The following is a 17,045-nucleotide window of genomic DNA, read 5'->3' as shown; positions in this document are numbered from 1 at the left end:
GGTGAGAATGCTAACCATTACGCCACTGTGCTACTAAGGTGAGAATGCTAACCATTACGCCACTGTGCTACTAAGGTGAGAATGCTAACTATTACGCTACTGTGCTACTAAGGTGAGAATGCTAACTATTACGCCACAGTGCTACTAAGGTGAGAATGCTAACCATTACGCCACTGTGCTACTAAGGTGAGAATGCTAACCATTACGCCACTGTGCTACTAAGGTGAGAATGCTAACTATTACGCTACTGTGCTACTAAGGTGAGAATGCTAACCATTACGCCACTGTGCTACTAAGGTGAGAATGCTAACCATTACGCCACTGTGCTACTAAGGTGAGAATGCTAACTATTACGCCACTGTGCTACTAAGGTGAGAATGCTAACTATTACGCCACTGTGCTACTAAGGTGAGAACGCTAACCATTACGCCACTGTGCTACTAAGGTGAGAACGCTAACCATTACGCCACTGTGCTACTAAGGTGAGAACGCTAACCATTACGCCACTGTGCTACTAAGGTGAGAATGCTAACCATTACGCCACTGTGCTACTAAGGTGAGAATGCTAACCATTACGCCACTGTGCTACTAAGGTGAGAACGCTAACCATTACGCCACTGTGCTACTAAGGTGAGAATGCTAACTATTACGCCACTGTGCTACCAAGGTGAGAACGCTAACCATTACGCCACTGTGCTACCAAGGTGAGAATGCTAACCATTACGCCACTGTGCTACTAAGGTGAGAATGCTAACCATTACGCCACTGTGCTACTAAGGTGAGAATGCTAACCATTACGCCACTGTGCTACTACGGTGAGAATGCTAACTATTACGCCACTGTGCTACTAAGGTGAGAATGCTAACTATTACGCCACAGTGCTACTAAGGTGAGAATGCTAACCATTACGCCACTGTGCTACTAAGGTGAGAACGCTAACCATTACGCCACTGTGCTACTAAGGTGAGAACGCTAACCATTACGCCACTGTGCTACTAAGGTGAGAACGCTAACCATTACGCCACTGTGCTACTAAGGTGAGAACGCTAACCATTACGCCACTGTGCTACTAAGGTGAGAATGCTAACTATTACGCCACAGTGCTACTAAGGTGAGAATGCTAACCATTACGCCACTGTGCTACTAAGGTGAGAATGCTAACCATTACGCCACTGTGCTACTAAGGTGAGAATGCTAACTATTACGCTACTGTGCTACTAAGGTGAGAATGCTAACTATTACGCCACAGTGCTACTAAGGTGAGAATGCTAACCATTACGCCACTGTGCTACTAAGGTGAGAATGCTAACCATTACGCCACTGTGCTACTAAGGTGAGAATGCTAACTATTACGCTACTGTGCTACTAAGGTGAGAATGCTAACCATTACGCCACTGTGCTACTAAGGTGAGAATGCTAACCATTACGCCACTGTGCTACTAAGGTGAGAATGCTAACTATTACGCCACTGTGCTACTAAGGTGAGAATGCTAACTATTACGCCACTGTGCTACTAAGGTGAGAACGCTAACCATTACGCCACTGTGCTACTAAGGTGAGAACGCTAACCATTACGCCACTGTGCTACTAAGGTGAGAACGCTAACCATTACGCCACTGTGCTACTAAGGTGAGAATGCTAACCATTACGCCACTGTGCTACTAAGGTGAGAATGCTAACCATTACGCCACTGTGCTACTAAGGTGAGAACGCTAACCATTACGCCACTGTGCTACTAAGGTGAGAATGCTAACTATTACGCCACTGTGCTACCAAGGTGAGAACGCTAACCATTACGCCACTGTGCTACCAAGGTGAGAATGCTAACCATTACGCCACTGTGCTACTAAGGTGAGAATGCTAACCATTACGCCACTGTGCTACTAAGGTGAGAATGCTAACCATTACGCCACTGTGCTACTACGGTGAGAATGCTAACTATTACGCCACTGTGCTACTAAGGTGAGAATGCTAACTATTACGCCACAGTGCTACTAAGGTGAGAATGCTAACCATTACGCCACTGTGCTACTAAGGTGAGAATGCTAACCATTACGCCACTGTGCTACTAAGGTGAGAATGCTAACTATTACGCCACTGTGCTACTAAGGTGAGAATGCTAACCATTACGCCACTGTGCTACTAAGGTGAGAATGCTAACTATTATGCCACTGTGCTACTAAGGTGAGAATGCTAACTATTACGCCACTGTGCTACTAAGGTGAGAACGCTAACCATTACGCCACTGTGCTACTAAGGTGAGAACGCTAACCATTATGCCACTGTGCTACTAAGGTGAGAATGCTAACCACTACGCCACTGTGCTACTAAGGTGAGAATGCTAACCATTACGCCACTGTGCTACTAAGGTGAGAATGCTAACCATTACGCCACTGTGCTACTAAGGTGAGAACGCTAACCATTACGCCACTGTGCTACTAAGGTGAGAATGCTAACCATTACGCCACTGTGCTACCAAGGTGAGAACACTAACCATTACGCCACTGTGCTACTAAGGTGAGAATGCTAACTATTACGCCACTGTGCTACTAAGGTGAGAACGCTAACCATTACGCCACTGTTCTACTAAGGTGAGAACGCTAACCATTACGCCACTGTGCTACTAAGGTGAGAACGCTAACCATTATGCCACTGTGCTACTAAGGTGAGAATGCTAACCATTACGCCACTGTGCTACTAAGGTGAGAACGCTAACCATTACGCCACTGTGCTACTAAGGTGAGAACGCTAACCATTACGCCACTGTGCTACTAAGGTGAGAATGCTAACCATTACGCCACTGTGCTACTAAGGTGAGAACGCTAACCATTACGCCACTGTGCTACTAAGGTGAGAATGCTAACCATTACGCCACTGTGCTACTAAGGTGAGAATGCTAACCATTACGCCACTGTGCTACTAAGGTGAGAATGCTAACCATTACGCCACAGTGCTACTAAGGTGAGAATGCTAACCATTACGCCACTGTGCTACTAAGGTGAGAACGCTAACCATTACGCCACTGTGCTACTAAGGTGAGAATGCTAACCATTACGCCACTGTGCTACTAAGGTGAGAACGCTAACCATTACGCCACTGTGCTACTAAGGTGAGAACGCTAACCATTACGCCACTGTGCTACTAAGGTGAGAACGCTAACCATTACGCCACTGTGCTACTAAGGTGAGAACGCTAACCATTACGCCACTGTGCTACTAAGGTGAGAATGCTAACCATTACGCCACTGTGCTACTAAGGTGAGAACGCTAACCATTACGCCACTGTGCTACTAAGGTGAGAATGCTAACCATTACGCCACTGTGCTACTAAGGTGAGAATGCTAACTATTACGCCCACTATTAGTCGGTAAAAATAAATGCATTACTTAACTATTACAAATGTTTGCAATTTGCATGTAAACGCTAAACCATGGCAATGCTACAAAAAAAAAGTGCAGTGTATTCAATGGTCAGACCTAGCGAGATTCAGTCTGGCAGACTATAGTGAAAGTTAATGCCAACACGGTGGAATATACGTTTATTTTGCGGTGGTATTGGACCACAGCTACATTGGCATACTTGGGTGGGACAGTCTTAGCGAAGCAGAAAAAAGGGTGCAGGAGCCCTTACAGGAAAAAACGGCACCGGCATAGGTACCTATTTATGAAGGAATAATGAAAGGAGATTTCTGGTGCTGAAATTTACTTGCTTGCTGCAAATCACGGCTTTTATAATGGCAATCAAGGTAAATTTCAGTGCCTGGAGGCATCCGATTAGCGATCGTGATTTAGAATATCGGCGCTGGGGCTTGCAGAAATGCAAAAAGTGGCATTACATTTACGCAATGCTGCTATTCCACAATGCAATGTCGCGGTTTGCATTTCCGCAATGCAATGCTGCTATTTTCATTTCCACAACCATTTCCGCAATGGAAGGCTGCTATTCCGCAATGCAACTCTCATTGGGACCCTGAGGCTTCCCCCTCCCAGGTGAGTACCCCCAGTACATTTTTTTGTTACAGGTTCTCTTTAACAGTAAAATTCCATGGCTGATAGATGGTTTCTGATCCCCACAGTAATTGATCGGAAACAATCAGTTGTACCCATTAATGGCCAAATTCCCGTTAGCCAATACAATTGATCTGATTGCTGCGGTAATTGATTGGAAATGATTGATCGTCTGTGGAATTGAACCATAATGGGCACCTTAAGTTAGATTTGTGGCATAGTAAGGAGTAATTAAATAATTAATCATTATTATATTAACCACATTTATGTATACATCTCTTCTGGCTTAATTACCTAGATTTCATTACAATGCAAGTTGTAAAAAAGGAAAGAGAACATTTTGCAGTGTTATCACATATTCCACACTTCAGTGACCATAAGTATTCATTGACCATAAGTAAATCATTGTATGTATTTATTTTCCTGCACTGCGTTATATGCTGGCACTTTATAAATACAATAAATAATAATAATAATCTGATTATACTTTTGTGAAGGACTGTTACATGCACTTATTGCACGCTAATGGATTTAAAACTGCTGGTTAAGTTGATCTAAATATTAATCTGGGGGATAACTGACCTATGCATCAATACAAATTGATCTGTAGCCTTTGAAATCTGTCAAGTGAATGGACTCTTCGGACGACAGCCTTTATGACAGGAGTAGCGGGTGCATTTGCCTACTGAGTAAAGCATAGTACAAGCAAGTCTGGAGAAAAAGACTTGTTGGTTCACCAACACCTCGCTTTATGCTGTACGAAATATTTACTGGCTGATTAACCACTTCCAGATGCAGCCTGTTAAAATCTACGTCCTATTTACAGCCTCTTACCTCTTCCAAATTTTAAAAGACTGGCTCCACTCACTCACACTACAAACGTGCTTTCGTAGCTGCTAAACACATCTAAAGGCAGTTAATGACAACTGAGTTCAGTACGCTGGTCAGGAGCCACTTCTTTGGCTCCTGACCTTGTGATCACTGAGAACAAACCACAGAAAACAGGAAAGTCTGCAAAAGGTTAAACTATCTACAGAGACCAGGAAAAAACAAAAACCTTGTCAATGAATGTGAGGTCTTGTAAAGGAAGAAAGGAGACACAAGAAGACCGGGAGCCCGATCTGGTGTATTATCCAAGGGACACCAGAATATGTGTGTAAGATAGTAATATACTCACAAAATTAGGTTGCTGTAAAAAGCAACCACTCTTCACGCATGTGAGGAAGTACCGTCCTCACTCGGCCTTGCTTCTGATGCTAGGTTTGGTCGCAACTCCTGGTAAAAAGTTGGCCACTTGGATAGCCTCCAAGTGTGCACTCCCCTATACAGGGGTATCAAAGATTGGCGAAGGGTAGGAGGCGCCCACAAACATATATTGATTAAAGGGTAATATAATATAAGGAAAACAGGTTCTCTTGTTCCTACCTTATAGTAGTAAGACTCACACATAAGGTAGTAGTAAATGCTTCATAAATTTTATTGGGGCACAACTGACAACGCGTTTCTCGGCTACAGCCGCTTCCTCAGGTCTTCCTCAGGTCTATAGAAGTGCCTTCTGCAATAGGTTTCTTCATCATTTCCTGAGACGTGTCCTCTGCAATGTGTCTTCTAGGCAGGCAGAGCAGGAACAGAGCACCTGTACCATAATCACCTGCAAGGCATCAGATGAGATGCAGGTCAATGGAGGGATTAAGAACCTGGCCCTATGCTCTCGCAGATACGTCTGCTTGTCAATGAATGGGCTATTAAATTTAAAGAGACACTGAAGCGAAAAAAAACTATGATTTGTATGTGTAGTACAGCTAAAAAATAAAACATTAAGATCAGATACATCAGTCTAATTGTTTCCAGTACAGGAAGAGTTAAGAAACTCCAGTTATTATCTCTATACAAAAAAGCCATTAAGCTCTACGACTTTCAAAGTCGTGGAGAGGGCTGTTTTCTGACTTTTATTGTCTCAACTGTTAGTTAACTATTTACTTTTCCTCTGGCAGAGGAGAGGTCATTAGTTCACAGACTGCTCTGAAAGAATCATTTTGAATGCTGAGTGTTGTGTAATCTGCACATATTAGAGAATGATGCAATGTTAGAAAAAACACTATATACCTGAAAATAAAAATATGAGAATATTTTCTTTGCTGCTAATCCTCTAGTAATTATTCATAGTACACAACCAATTCATTATATCATATATTTTTTTTCGCTTCAGTGTCTCTTTAAACATTGAGAAATCCTTTCTTTTGAGAACAAGCCTACTTGCTTGTCCTGAACCCCCCAAAAATGTATAAAACATGCAAAAAAGTTACTTACTCTTCTGAAGATTGGAGTTTCTGCATGTAAGCCAAGATGTCAGGTCAAAAGCGGAGAACCGTGGCCAGTAGGACTGCGAGGCAGGAAAGCCTACAACACAACCGAAAAACGTTACTGTCCCAAGAAGTGTCAACTTCACAATGCGTTTGGGGGGGGGGGGGTCTCCATCCCTCTTTGTCAGGTCGGGACCTTGTCAAAAACCTGAGCGGTTCTTGCCTTTTTCATGATTGCTAACTCAGTGAAGGACCAGCCTTTAAAGCGTTGCTATCATATAAATCCGGCATAGCGGGGTCTGAACCCTCTATAACAGTAATTATAGATTGACGGTATACCTTGAAATGAATCAGAGCACTCAGTATATGATTTTATATAAAAAAATGTATTTGCTTATCATACAGCATATATACAAAATATGAACAGTTCCAAGTAGTGTTTCCTTCGAACAGTATTCCATCTCATCAAGGCTTTATAGCCAAGCGATCATCAATCTTCTAAGTACATTCAAAAAATAATATAACAGTTGTGTTATGTAGAATAAGATCAAAAGTAGTCTCATCTGTATTAATAGCTATGTATCTAGTAGCTGTGTAAAACTTGTAATAATCTTCTTAAAGAAATGGCATAAAAAATAGCTTCTAAAAAAACTTCTTGCTGAAATCTTAACAAAACTTAATGCTGAAAAATGAATAAAGTAAATCAACAAAATATTAAGCCTATTACCCCTTCTCTGTCATCGCTTCAGCATCTAGAACCACGTGTGGGAAGGTAGCTTCTGCCTCATGTGTCTTCTCAGGAGATGTAGGCTTGTGCAAACTATGAGCTTTTAGCTCCTACTTTTATAGTGATTGGATGCAATATGGCTGCCTAATCTGGAATTTCCTTAAATCCCAGGTTCTGATTGGCTGAAACTTCCGTGCATAGCTCGCTATCTTTGACATTTAAAATACCCATAACACTCTTTTGTTTTGAATACCTTAATTATCTTAACTGTGAGAATCTACGTAGGTTAGAAATGTTTACACATTCTGATTAGGTCATTTCTGACGCAGTTAATTACAAATGGACGTCACCAGCCATCTTGTCTGCTGGTTGACTTATTTGCCCCGGACATTTGGACTTTCTGTCACGAATGTGGAATTATCTCCGAGGTCAGCGCACAACATATGCGCTGACACTGCGAAAACCCTCCACAAGCACTTGAAAAGGGAACCCAGCTTTGGTGCAAGTGCACCTGTAGAGAGGAATTCCAACCGGCAGATGGAGCTGTGGAGTGCAGAGGAATAAACCCTCTGCACAGCCACAGATGCGGTTGACATACAACAGCGAAGACCAAAGTGAGAAAGCAATCGCAAGAATAGCGATTGCTAGTAGAGACACAAGACAGAGAAAAGACAGATCATAGGATGAATAAAGACAGAACCAATAACAAACTAATATCCAACACGAAAGAACAGACAGGACTAGCTACACGCGGTCACCACACGTTAAGCGCAATAGCGACAAAGCGCGTGCAAGGCACAGTCAATGCACGTTAAGCGCAACAGCGACAAAGCGTACCATCCCTGACTACAAATGAAACACGAAAAAAGAAAAACAAACAAAGTACGTGAACGCTTGCTAATCGGTTGCCTCAACCAGACAACAGCAAGCGTTCGTTCCTGGACAAGACAGACAAAAGGAGTAACCAGTAGCAACCGCTGCTCTGGCTACACTCCCAGGCAGAGTACCGAGAGATCCACCACCTCTACCGCTAAGGCGAATGCGATCCCAACAGACAGACAGATGGAGCAACCAGTAGCAACCGCTGCTCTGGCCTACACTCCAAGACAGAATACAGAGAGATCCACCGCCTCTACCGCTAAGGCGAATGCGATCCAAACAGACAGAGCGATTCACTGTCAGCCGCCACTGGAGAAAGTGCAATCGCAACAGATAAGACAGAACAAGGCAATACAGATAATAAACAACCTGACTGCGCTAGACGGAATGCTATAGCACTCCAAAGGATAACTACACTAAGACAATATTTAGCAAACAGTTAGCAGAGGGGCTGAAACTCAAGGTAAGTCCAGCAGAACCAAACCTTTATGACCAGCAGGGAATTCTGGGAGGCAATGGCATTTATACTGCAAGCCTTCAAAAGAGGCAGAGCTATCAATAACCATATGAGTGAATGCAAATCCCTCACTAAAACAGCAAATTTGAAACTTGCAGAGTGAAAACAGGTCTCCTTTCCAGGGACCTGCAGCATGCAGACCTGAAAAATGGTCAAAAAGCTGCCTGCCTGTGCAGACAGCAGAGCAGATCATTACACTTTCGAACATTAAACAATGTCATTTATGACGCATTTCTGATAATGTGTCCTTCTGCTAATTAGTTTGGAATGTGTCTGTCCTTTCCCAGACATAAGATTGGTCAGGTTGACACTAACACAGAGTCAGAGACCAGTAAGAATCTTCAGCAATTTAAGGCTTATTGAAACATACAGGGCTTCTAATATACCTATTTAAATATAAAGCTTATTATATAATTCTTCTGAAAACAATTAATCATATAAGATATAATTGCACATTAAAATGTAATAATATAAAATCATGTTCTATATATTTGCCTTTCCACCGACAGATGTCACTATTTCATCATGTAAATAATAAGCAGCATTAATGATATTAATTATAAGACTATGAAACCGCCAACTGGCATAATTGTCCTAAATATGGGACAATAGAAAAAACCTTGTAAAGTTCTATTGACATTCCAGAATTTTTGATAACACCTCCTAACCCAAACATCCATATGGAACACATCTAAATTGTTTTGAGACTTTTACTGGCAGAATCCAGCATTTAAATGAATTTCATTTCAAGTATTAAATTATATTATATGTATTTATAGGTTTTAACAATTATTTATTTCTTTAGAAGAACTGTATTGATTATTAATATTTAGATTAATACTATTTATATGTAATAATCGAGAAAATGTATATGTTACGGCCAGAACCCGAAGTTTGGCCACTTCTAGTTCTGGCCAGCCACTTCGGGTTCTGGCCGGCCAATGTGCGAAGTGGCCGCTGCGCTGCGGCCAATGTTGGAAATGTATTGATTCCTGTGACATTAATGTATCTTCTGGCCGCAGCGCAGCGGCCAAACGTATAACCACTTAGTTAATTTAATGCAATTAAGCCGGCGGCAATGTAACAATTCAAGCCGCCGGCTTTTTCTCTGCCTCTCTCTCGTTCTCCCCCCGCCTCTCTTTCCTCCTTCCCCCCGCCTCTCTCGCTCTCCTATGGGCAGCCGGCGGGGACACGAGTGTCCCCCCCAGAGTCGTTCGTCGCGGCAGGGGAATCCTGCCGTTCTTGCAGAGCGGGTGCTGGCAGAAGCAATGTCTGCAGCCTCCCCGCTCTGCTTTCCTGGTGCGACGAACGACTCTCGGGGACACGCATGTCCCCCGCCGGCTGCCCATAAGAGGAGAGAGAGAGAGAGAGAGAGGCAGATAAAAAGCCGGCGGCTTGAATTGTTACATTGCCGCCGGCTTAATTGCAATAAATTAACTAAGTGGTTATACGTTTGCCCGCTGCGCTGCGGCCAGAAGATACATTAATGTCACAGGAATCAATCCATTTCTAACATTGGCCGCAGCGCAGCGGCCACTTCGCACATTGGCCGGCCAGAACCCGAAGTGGCTGGCCAGAACTAGAAGTGGCCAAACTTCGGGTTCTGGCTGTAACATATATATATATATGACTGCTGCAGTAATGTGATTTTTAAACTTCTTCTTTTCAGTCTTCACACAGTACACTTATCTACAACCTTGAAATTTGAAAGATGCTTGTAACATGAACAAGAATGTTTTAGCTTCTGTAAATAAAATAATATAATAATTATGAGTTTCACTGCCTGGAATATGCTGAGATGTCCTAGAGCAATATTTTAAAGAAGTACCCCAACTTTACAGTTTACAATGACATTTTGCATAGAACATTAAAACTTAAAACATACACATATGACAGCTTTTCCTGCATAAATAAACCGCTAGCATTCTGACAACCTGACAAAGGGGGAGGTTCTCAAAACAAATCCATTGTTCTAGATTTCCAAGTGTATTTCACTATAGAGCTTGAGATGGAATACGTCTTCTGTAACCTGTAGATGGAAAGTAATGTAGAGAAAGGGCTGCTACACATACACTCACCCAGCAATGGGAGCAGGGAGTCCAGACCAGCATCAAATTGTATACAAGAAAATCCCGCTGCACCAATGAGTAAGGTGAAAAAATAGAAAATTCTTTATTCCAAATCCAGCATCTCAGTATACAGGTAAAAAGCTCACGCGTATCGGAGCAAGAATGGCTCCTTAATCATAGCTCCACATAGCTATGATTAAGGAGCCATTCTTGCTCTGATACGCATGAGCTTTTTACCTGTATACTGAGATGCTGGATTTGGAATAAAGAATTTTCTATTTTTTCACCTTACTCATTGGTGCAGCGGGATTTTCTTGTATACACTGTAGATGGAAAGCTTTTCAGTTTTTTTATTGACAGTTTCACCGCCGTCCATTCCTAAATCAGAAATTCACAGATGCCCAGCCTTGATGGAAACTGGTCTTACCATTACCAGTCAAAAACGACTAATGCGAGAATATGTACTGGTTGTGGAATGCATCAAAGTTGCTCATAAAAGATCTCAATACTTTTAACGTAACTGTCACTTTAGTCTTCTCCCTATATTTCTTAAGAAACCCCCTAAAACATGTGTTAACAAACAACAAATAGCTAACTATAAAACCAGCAGACATGAGTACAGTCATTATGGCTGTGAGTATAAACAATTACATGACTGAAATTCATTGGCAACTTTACAAAGAGCTTTCCTGCACCCTTCACAAGTCGCAAACCAACATCCTTGCATTTCTCAAAATGCATCCTTGATGAAAATCTTTTCCTATATCTAAATGTAGGCAAACTTATCACTATTCCTAAAATGTATAAAAATATGCATCATCCTTTGGGATGTCCCACTGAAAGCACAAACTCCATTGCCAGTAGTCCTTCCTAGATAGACCCTGTCCTAAGAAAACACCTTTTTCAGCAAATATCACATCACACTTTCTCAATATAATCAACCTTCCTTTGTAGCCTTTTAAAGCAGCGATTTAGCATTCATAGCCGATATTTAGCATTTACCGTATATCTGCTAAACGTGGCCTCAAATAAGAAGGGCAGGGGGTCTTTAGTGCTAGGAGAGTGTGTGTGAGGGTCCTCAGGGGCTAAGGTTGGGGGGGGGTAATGTTAGGCACCGGCAGGTTTTATGTTAGGCACCAGGGGGAGGGATCAGGATAGGTATTACTGGGGGGGGGGGGGGTGTAAAGTTAGGCACCAACAAGGGGGGGAGGTGTAGGGTAGAGTGGTATGAAGCTCAGCTTTTCTTCTTTGCTCTATAAGGTTCTTAGAGTGTGTAAGCCCTACTACCAGAAAAGACAATTGGCAGCAGAACAGCATTCAAACCGTTAAATACAGCACTTTTTTCTTAAGGGGGAAGCTTAGCTTCAATCAAAAGTGGAGGAAGTGATTACTAGTGATTACTAGAAGTGCTTCAACTGAAAACAAGCAGAAAGTGTACACAGAAGACAAATGCACACTGGAAACATTATAATATATAAATACATAAGCTATGCAATAAATTACAATGGCAGCTTTCAGAGCAGATAAACTATACTTTGGGAATGTGTACCTTGTAAACAGACAATAATAATTGTGCACAAAAGCAAATATAACTGTAAAGGTAATAAAAAGTAGGAAAATATGTTTTTGCTGAATAATATGTCTGAGTTTAAGTAATAGAATATCGGCAATATTACCAATATTTTTCTAGCAGGCATCTTCGGCGCACTTTTTAATGGGCCCCCTTTTTTTTTTTTACATGTACTGTACTCGTTTTCCTAGTATGGGCTCTTTACATTCTCTAATTTTGACAATTTAGCTGTGATCCAGGCAACTATTCTCCTGAGTTTTCTTCCAGTAGATATTTTCACACCTTGTCAATGAAATACATTTAAAGCCTCAAGCAAGCTAAAGAGAACTCCAAATAAGTTTGATATTTCTTTTTTTTTTTTTTTTTTTTTCACCTGCATTTTGGTACTTTTTCAGTTGCAAAATGTTGAAAGGTAACTTTGTAGAAAAGAAGAAAAATTATCTCCTGGGAGAAAACTCAGGAGAAAAATTAATTGCATATGGGACCTAGAGTGAATGTATTTTTTTAAGTCCACCAACACGCATTAATAGTATATATTATTGGACTTTTTACATATGATCATCAGCATAAGTTTAACACATCTCACCAGCACCAAATCTAAAACTACTGATCGCAGCACCATCTTATTTCCAATAAGATTAGGTGACAATTACTGCACGTTCTATGTATTGTGGAGGATCCCCTGCAGAGTGAGAAACTCAGTTGCATGAATTAAAAATTTAGACCAAGAGAAAACAATTTTTTTTTTTACACAGTTCAAGATGGACTGAGTCATTTAGACGGCTCTTCTCCTTTTAAACACATGCACAGCTCAGTAAAATAAAAGGAGGCATCCAAGATTTGCCTGTGTGCACTTACACGAGGGCTTCTAATTTCATTCAAGTAAATCTGACAAAAGAAAGACTCAATATGTGCTCAACCAAGCAGCACCTGACTCATATTGGCTGTAAATTTAGCCTCTCGACTCATTAAGGGCACAGCTTATGCAAATTTGTATTTGCTTGCCAAAATATGCCGGGTCTTAAACTAACTACACCACACCCCTATGCCCTGCCGGGATTAGTCCATACAAAAGTATTTGCAAATTATCAGCGGCACCGGGAGTAGGCACCCCATGCCCCCGTGAAAAGGGATCAGCGCCCCAAGCACTTTCATTGCCATGAAGTGTCACCTGTGCACCGGGGGGGGGGGGGCAGAATGAGATGGCCACGCTTGGAGGGGACAGTCTGCAGTCCTCTGCTCCCCCAAGGGTGCTGCTGTGGAGCTTCTGGGCAGTGAGAGTGCTTGGGGTGCAGCTTATGCTGCTCCCCTTTCATGGGAGCAGGGTGGGGACTACTCGCAGCAATAGATGAGATGCAAATACTTTTGCAAGAACTAACCCCCGCAGGGCAGCCAGTGTGAGTCAGGTGCTGCTTGGTTGAGCACACATTAAGCCTTCTTTTTGACAGTTTTGAATTTACTTCACTTTGTAGGGAGGTGGTGGATAACTCTCCCTGGTTGGTGGCAGCCCTTGAGGAAACCCTCTGCGCATCGCCTGGAGAGGCACATTTGAGCAACTACATGCTTGGGGTGCTCCCTGCCATGCTCCCATTTCCTGGTGTGGTGCTTCCAAGTCAGGCAGTGTTGCATACCTTTACTGTTGGACTAATTGGCAAGGAGGTAGATGCCCTTTCCTTTGGGAGGCAGGTGTGGATGGCTCACCTGAATGATGGCCACACTCAGGGAGACCATCTGCATTACCATGTTTAACGCCCTGCCCCGGGGTGAAGATGTGGTGCTTCTGGGCAGTGAGAGTACTTGGGGCGCCCCTCCCCTTTCACGGGGGCTCACGGGGCCTACTCGCAGAGCTCGTGTTATTGATGCAAATACTTTTGAGTGAACTAATCCCCCGCAGGGCATAGTAGTGCGGTGTAGTTAGTTGCGAATCTGCACAAGTTGTGCCCTTAATGAGCAGAAAGCCAGTGTGAGTTGGGTGCTGCTTGGTTGAGCACATATCGAGCCTTTTTTTACGTCATTCAAGCAAAGGTCAGGTCTCACAGTATTAGTAAACCACTATCATTATCCTCAGAAAAAAGTTGCATGTCCAAATTGTGTGTGGGCTAAATATATATATAGGATTGTCTTTACTGACCAACACAGAAATAGTGTTCATTTTACCAAGGAGTAATCATTCATTTCTCAATGAGTACGATCTGTGCTACATGTCACTCTACATCTGTAGTTTATTATATCAAATCTCTCTGTATAAAAATCTAGGTATGACATAGGGGCACCAGAAAAACGATGATGCTAACCCCTATATTCACATCCCCTTCCCCCTGACCTATGGTGACTCACAGGAGGCCCATCTACTGGGGTCATATAAATAATGTTGACAACATGACCCACAACGCCCATAACACTGCAGCCGCAATGTCTCTATCTCCCCCCAGGCGTGGCCAAATCACACCTGCTCTAGAATGAGTATACCTGTGCCAGAGGAGAGAGGGTAAGACGTTGGGGATCCCCTGTAGCTGCAGAGGCTGCTCCCCCTATAGCTATCATGAATACATTGCGGTAGACTGGAGTTGCCAGTGGCATGCCATTTTCTGGGGTCATGTCATTCATCAACTAAACATCCTAGCTGTGGCACCTATCAGCAAAGTCAGCAGAGGCAGAGATCAATGCCTTAAACTTGGATTGGATTGCATACCTGTAAACCATGTCAACCTGTTGAATGGATTTTTGTATTTTGCAAATTTTGGGTCGTTTGGCCAACCACATTTTCATCCTTATCTTGTTCCTTTTTTTTAATCTCCATTCCTTTCCCCCCTTTTCCATTGTCCTTTACTCTACTTGACTATGGTCAATTAGCCTATCTTACAGAGTTACTCCTGCTTTGTGTTTTATATTGCTTCATTGTACAGTAGAATCCCTTTATAGTAAACTGGGGACCTGGCCAAGTAGTTTACTATATCAGACGATTACTTCAGCAGAATTCGTCATACATTGTATATTCATACAGGCACATGGCCGGGACCTGGAGACAGAGTTTACAAAATCAGAGTTTACTATAACGAGATTCTACTGTATATTACTTTTATTATTTTACATATTGTCTATCAGTTATTAGCCCCTTTAACAATGGTAGACCACCTTCTGTCTTTCACTATGTGTTCATTCTATCACCCACTTGACTATTATATAAGTATTTTTTGACTTTGTTGTTATTACTCTCATCTTTATCTAACATTTGTGATGCAAATGCACCCTTTTAAGGCAGTCTCACCAGTGAGGTCCAGCATGGGTTTTCTCCTTCCCTACTCTTGTGATTAGTAGTTACTTGGATTGGGATCCCCATAACTAAATCTGCTTTTTGCAGCTGTTCATGCCAATGCATAAACCTTTTATGTTTTTGCTTGTTAGATACGTATACATAGTATGTTTTGGTTACTCATTTTCCTATGCTTTATGCACTTTCTCACAAGGAGTTCCTGATGGAACATTTGAATGATCCATGGTTTGATGATCACCGTGGTATTAAACGTAGGCGCACGTGGGATCACGGGGTTGCAGTTCTTTTCATGAAGAAGTATCGGAGTCATGAAAAAGCATGGCATGAGTGACCTCCCTGTGACCCTGTTCACTGGTTTGGATGCTGATGTATGGTGTTTGGCATGATTCTGGTTTCCGAATGCAGGATCTCTAATTCGAAGACCAACACTAGACACTACACAATGGCCCATATGCAATTAACTTTTTCTCCAGCGTTTTTTCCTAGGTGATATTTTTAAACTTGCTGCTTTTGACCTCAGTCGGCAGAACTTCTTGTGCTGCAAATTCTTGGAATGCTTTGATCTCTCTCTACTAGCAGAAATTATAGAAAATGAAAGCAGAAGTCCTCTGTTATTGTCTCACACTGCCCCCTAGTGACAAGTGGCCATAAATACACATTACAGCAGTACTAATTAGAAGCAACAAAAATTTAAAAAATAAAGAAATAAAAAATTTTGCCAAAATAAATTGGCCTGGAGCACTTGCAAGCCTCTAAATAAATTGGCTGCTAAAATGTTAAAGGTTGAATTCAATATATACATCAAATCTAACAGAACATTTTTTTCAACTATAGCATATATGAATGATATTACAATCGAAATATTGACTGAATATTGACATACCTGTTATTTTCCTCACTTGATGCTGGCTTTATGCTGGTGGAAGCGTTGGGGACTTGTGGGTGGGAGTTGCAGGCAAGCAATGCTTGTATAGCTGTCTACAGCATCAGGCAATGTAAAACTAACAGCTGCAGTGGTGCAACTGTCTAATATCTACTGGTGCAAAGTGGTATAACTAGGTAAACTATCAGCATCTAGAAGGTGCAAAAATTGTATATAGTGTAAGCCTAGCATAAGCTTACTTTATTTATACCCCAACACTAACAGAAAAAAACCCCCAATCAGTTATTTTATGTTGAACACTTTTTAACTATTTTATTACATAATGAAAAATGTTGTTTTATGCTAGGTATACCCAATGCAACTTCCCGACAGATTTACTGTCAGATCGATTATTTCCAACATTTCCGATCTAATTTCCGATCAATTTCCCATTCACTTCTATAGAAAATCGATCAAAAATCAGATCAGACATGTTGGAAATAATCAAACTGACAGTAAATCTGTCAGAAAATTGCATCGTGTGTACCTAACATTAGACCCAAAGTTATAACTGTAGCAGAAATATCATGTGGATAGAAAATAAGGAGGAGCCAGAAAACAGATAGTCATAATCTTTACAAACAGGTAGTTTTAACCATATGTTACCAACTGTGTGCCTGATTCTAAATGTCATAGCATAGATCTTGTTGTACAATGGAAGTCACGCATCGTCGCATGTAAGGTCTTCCTATGCAGCAGTATTCTATAGTATACAGTAAGTTTACTATATAAACAGGCAATAGTTTGTTTTAGGATTTTATTTCATCTTCATGTATGG

The 17,045-nt window shown here is 41.8% G+C and overlaps 1 long non-coding RNA gene across 1 annotated transcript; it reads right to left on the bottom strand.

The window, feature by feature from the left end:
- Positions 1-5,494: 5,494 nt before the first annotated feature.
- On the bottom strand, positions 5,495-16,314 carry LOC137570860 (uncharacterized). Its single transcript, XR_011031212.1, has 3 exons — positions 16,229-16,314; positions 6,317-6,406; positions 5,495-5,657 (listed from the first exon to the last, which is right to left on the bottom strand). It is a non-coding gene; the product is annotated as an uncharacterized lncRNA (long non-coding RNA).
- Between the last annotated feature and the right edge of the window lie 731 nt (positions 16,315-17,045).

The sequence above is a fragment of the Hyperolius riggenbachi genome, chromosome 4 (assembly GCF_040937935.1).
Source record: "Hyperolius riggenbachi isolate aHypRig1 chromosome 4, aHypRig1.pri, whole genome shotgun sequence".
NCBI lineage: Eukaryota > Metazoa > Chordata > Amphibia > Anura > Hyperoliidae > Hyperolius > Hyperolius riggenbachi.
The sequence above is the reverse complement of the archived record's forward strand: the minus strand, read 5'-3'. Positions and strand labels throughout refer to the sequence as shown.